This window comes from Muntiacus reevesi, chromosome X, assembly GCF_963930625.1.
Source record: "Muntiacus reevesi chromosome X, mMunRee1.1, whole genome shotgun sequence".
In the NCBI taxonomy this organism is placed as follows: domain Eukaryota; kingdom Metazoa; phylum Chordata; class Mammalia; order Artiodactyla; family Cervidae; genus Muntiacus; species Muntiacus reevesi.
Window position 1 is genome coordinate 40,859,032 of NC_089271.1, and position 4,881 is coordinate 40,863,912.

Sequence of the window (4,881 nt, forward strand, 5' to 3'; positions counted from 1 at the left end):
CAAAACGTTTGTCCTTTCCTCCTCCTTGAGAATTCCAGACCCCTCCCTCCTTGGGGACCTCTGGATTTCTTATCAACCTGCCTAGGAACTGACTCTTTCATTCCCCCCTTTTCTTTTAGGAGAATTATGTTGCCAAGGGAAAGGGGCGTCATTTTCATTCCATAACTACTTCCTGCTGTTGAATGACGTCATCCCTAAATTATTGAGGCAACATATTCTCCTAACCCTCATATTGAGGGTCTCTGATCCAGGGGCCCCAAATAATAGTTGGAGGAGTCTGTGGGACTCTTAGGAGCCTGGACAACTATTTGTAACTTAAAAGCTTTCAAATGGTTAGAAACAAACCCGGTTACATGGTTACAGATGCAGGGAGCAAATAGTAAAAACAGAGCAATTAGATTTATTACAATTAAGATAGGTTTCCATCACGGGGAGTTAGTTAACATTTCCCAAAGTGAGGTGACTGAGGCTTCAGGAGGATCCATAGCCTGAATCATCTTGTTCATGTGTTTAGTAAAGTGAGTGACACTGGGTATGAATAATAGCACAAGGCCCTCCTTGTATGCCCGTTAGTATATCTAAGGCCAATCTTTTTTGTAAAACCACCTTTCTAATTTGTATTTGTTCAGCATTAAGGGCTGAAATAACTTTTTGAGAATCTTGTAAAGCCTGTTGAGTAAAGTTAGTCAGAGCATCAACTCGTAGCATAACATCTGTAGTTCCCAGAGAGGGAATGAATACTGCAGCCAGATAATCATAACAGTGAAATGCAGACCTTGCCCAGTGAGTTTTAAGGTGTGGCAGATTAGCAGGTTTCTCTGGAAGCTCTGAAAATATGAAGCCATGAGGAAAAGGTAAACCTAGGGTGCATCTCCGTATCCAACCAGGGGGAAGCCATGCCCATATGTAAGAGCCACATATCCAGTAGGTCCCATTTGGAGCAAACCAGCATGACTGAGGGTTCAGTCCCAATGAGTGCCTGGCCAGGCAAAGGGGGGACCTAAACTTCTTATAAGCAGCAAAATAGTCATTAAACCAAGATAATGTATAATCAAAGTTGAAAGTCATATTATGTCCATAGTTAAGGTACAAAATGTTACACCAGTTCATTTTAGGATTGCCAAATATCATCAGATAAAAGAGAGTCATCACACGTGATTGTTGCTGGTGAAGATATTCATAGAGTTGAAGAAAGTCTTTTCCTTGAAATGGATAAACCCACCATGGGAAACCTTTAACTGATGTGCTCTGCAGACCCGATTGTGGGATGCAGTGTAAGAAAGAGCCCAGGTCCGGAAGGCATTGTCTCGAGGGTCAAATGGCAGACTCAGGACTTTTGGAGTCAGCAGAAGTAGGCCCACATAGATTATCAGGCCCATCTGAAAAGTAAAGGTGAAAGCATAGAGGATAAAGACATAAAACTACATTGTTTAGTTTTGGTCAGGGTGCTACTTTTTAACTCGAGTGTGGTGCACCCAGGAATCAATTCCTGGTACCTTGACAGCTGTGGGAGAAGGAAGAATAACCTGGTAAGGGCCTTCACAGAGGGGCTTGAGATTGGCCTCCAGATCCCAAAGTCTTTATCAGAACCTCGATGCCTGGTTAAACACTGAGTTATTTGACTCAGAGCCTGGGTCAGGAGTCACCTCCTGGAGTTTCCATAATGTCCTTGAAAGGCTGAAATCTGAGTCACATAGTTAGTTAACTCTAAGGCTTCAGGGTCTATAACAATGTCTGTGCATAAGAACGGTCTTCCATAGATACTTTCAAAGGGGGACAGTCCTTCTCTTTTAGGGGCAATCCGAGCCCTCATTAAAGCTATGGGTAGAACTTTAAGCCAATCGTCCTGAGTCTTGAGTTAATTTATGCAAATATCTCTTAATAATGTCTTTAGCCTTTTCTATCTTCCCTGAAGATTGGGGTCTCCAGGAACAGTGTAAGTGATATTTATTCCTAGAGCTTTTGACATCCCTTGAGTTATAGCAGCTTTAAAGGCAGAGCTATTGTCGCTCTGGGGCTCTGCGGCAGCCCAAACCTGGGAATAATTTCATGGGTTAAAATTTTTATAAATTCCTTAGCCTGTCCACTATGGTAGGGAAAGGCCTCAATCCATCCAGTATGTGTCCTCCCAGATCTGTAAGCAAGAAAATACTTTTGTTTTTGGCATATGAGTAAAAGAACCACAGCCTCATTTATTATTCATAAATCTTGAACTAGTTTCCATTTATCATTTGACTTTTTCAAACCCAAAATAGGAGTGTCGCATGGACTATTACATGGAATTAATAGCCCCTGCTCCTTTAAATTCTCAATGATGGGTTTTAACCCTTCCTTAACCTCGGACTTTAGTGGGTACTGCTTTTGATATGGAAATAGGTGAGGGCCTTTGAGTTTGATAATGACAGGAACAACATTTTGTGCTCAATCCACCATTTTTTCCATCAGTCCACAATTTAGGATTTACATTTTGTTCAATTAATGAGAAAGAAAGAGCAGGCTCCATGTTCATGAAAACAGAGTCCTGGACCTTGCTCAGTATAATCCCTCCCCAGAAGGGGTGAGGGAGACTCCAGCGCGATCACAAACTCAGGAGAAAACAGCACAGAGTCCCAGTTGCAGCTTAAAGGATGACTGAAATAATAGTGTTTGGCTGGTCCTGACAGTCTCATTACAGGAGTGGATCAGGAGGAAAGTGGACCAGGGGCTTCAGTGAGCACAGAGAAAGTTGCCCCAGTGTCCAAAAGAAAATTGACTGATTGGCCCCCACAGTTATTAATACCCGGGGTTCCTCGGTGTTATTATGATGGGAGCTTGTGTGGGGACCCCCTGGCGCCTTCAGTTCTGATTGTCCTGAGAGCCTGACCCCTTGGGCTGACACCTCTGGGGGCAGTCTCTCCTCCTGTGTGGTCCTTTACAGACTGGACAGGGAGCCACGGGCAGCTTAGGTGCCTGGGAGCAACTTTGCTTGAGATGCCTCTCTTTTCCACAGTAATAGCAAGCCCATCCCCTTTCACCTGGGTTCCTTGGGCATTTTTCCTCAGGGTGCTTCAGAGCGGATCTAACAGCCATTGTTGGGGCTTCAGTCTTTCCCTGGTCTTTTTTTTTTTTTTTTTGCCTCCTATTTTCCTCTTCATATTCTCTACTGTAATATACTGTTTGAACCAGCTGAAGCAGTTTTTCTAAAGACTGATTAAGTCCTAACGCCTGTTTTTGTAGCTTACAGAAGATATCTGGAGCTGATTGAGTGAGAAATGTATCTTTTAAGATCATTTCTCCTCTGCACTTTCAAGATCAACATCAGTAAACTTGCAGAGAGCCTCCTGTAGTCTATCTAGAAATTTACCAGGAGTTTATCAGGAGTTTCCTTCTCTCCCTGTTCTATGTCAGCCAACCTAACATAGCTTAAAGTCTTAGCGTGCTCACTTGGGTCCTACAAGAATACATCTGGCAAAGTGGTTCTGACCCCACCCTCTTTTAGCCATGTTATAGTCCCAGTTTGTCTCTGCTATGGGAACTGCTTGGCTCCCCATAGGGAGGAGAGCTATTTCATGTTCCCTCTTTCCTCCTTGCCTCATGCTCAAGTCATTCATCTCCAAAAGCAGTAGCTTCCTCCAAACCTTGAACTCTCAAGTCAGGAGTCAGTATCTCTCCCAAGACTTATATTACATCTCTCCAAGTAAGCTCATAAAGTAAAGTTAGCCCTGTAAAGACTTCTATGTACTTTTCTGGGTCCTCTAGATAGTCTCCAAGATCTCTCTTTATCTGTTGTACCTCTGGGTAAGAAAAAGGCTTATGGATTGGTTATTTTTCCCAGTGGGGGCTTCCTCAAGAAGCAGTAAGTTATGTGGCTGTTCCTCAGCCCCTCTAGCTACACTTAGCATACATTCCCAGGGATAGTTTAGAGAAACCTGCTTTTTTTCATCTTCATCCTCTTTCTTGTTCTCTGTCTCATCCTTAGTTTTGATTGTCTGTGCCTCCTCTACTTTGACTGTCTGAGTTCCTATTGAAACCAAAGTAGTCTGAGGCTGCCTTGGAATTGGGGTTGTTTGAACTTCTATTGAGACTGAGGCAACCCTTCCTGGAAGGATTCCTTGTCCCTCATCTTGCTCAGTTGTGAGCCCTAGATACAGAGGCAGAGGCAGAGTAAGAGGACAGGAGGGAGCTGAAGGCTTTACACCCAAATCTGTACCCTTAGGACATAAGTCTGGCATATCTCTCAAAGAGAAAAAGAGTAACACATACGGCACTTGTACCCATTTCCCTTGTCTTCTACAGAACTGGTCTAGCTGTAAAACAGTATCGTAATTAAGAGAACCTCCAACCGGCCATCGTCTGCCACCATCCAGTGTATATTGTGGCCATGCAGATTTGCCAAAGAAAGTCAGGCGTGTCTTCTTTAAACTCTGGGGGTCAAACTTATCCCAGTTTTTCAGGACACAATCCAAGGGTGTGAGTCTGGAATTTTGAGTACTTCCCCTCTGTAAGAAAGAAAAAAGCAGTGACCAGCGCCTTTGCTTCCTTCCATCGGAGGCGTCCCTCCCTGCTCTATGTGGGGGTGTAGACAGACTTTCCACTGAAGCTTCCCTTCTCTGGCTGGACTTAGTCTGTCTCTTACCCACACAGGCACCTTACTCGTCCCTCCTGGTTCTACTAATGAGGCGGGGTGGAGATGCACCAGGGGTAGACCTGATGGCATCCCGAATTGATTTCTAGTTCCATACCACCACGATCTTTGTTTGATTTGCCAGAGTAGTTCCCCAGAATGTTACCCAAGCTGTAAGCTAGTACTACTAGAGGAAGCATGAAGCATCCATCTTACGTGTTCCCGTTCACATTCCTGAGTGAAGTTCTGACCGCAGTAGAAGCAATGAATCATTGCTA

The 4,881-nt window shown here is 44.0% G+C and overlaps 1 pseudogene; it reads right to left on the reverse strand.

Moving 5' to 3' along the window:
- Window positions 1–227: 227 nt before the first annotated feature.
- On the reverse strand, window positions 228–1,031 carry LOC136154441 (endogenous retrovirus group PABLB member 1 Env polyprotein-like; annotated as a pseudogene).
- Between the last annotated feature and the right edge of the window lie 3,850 nt (window positions 1,032–4,881).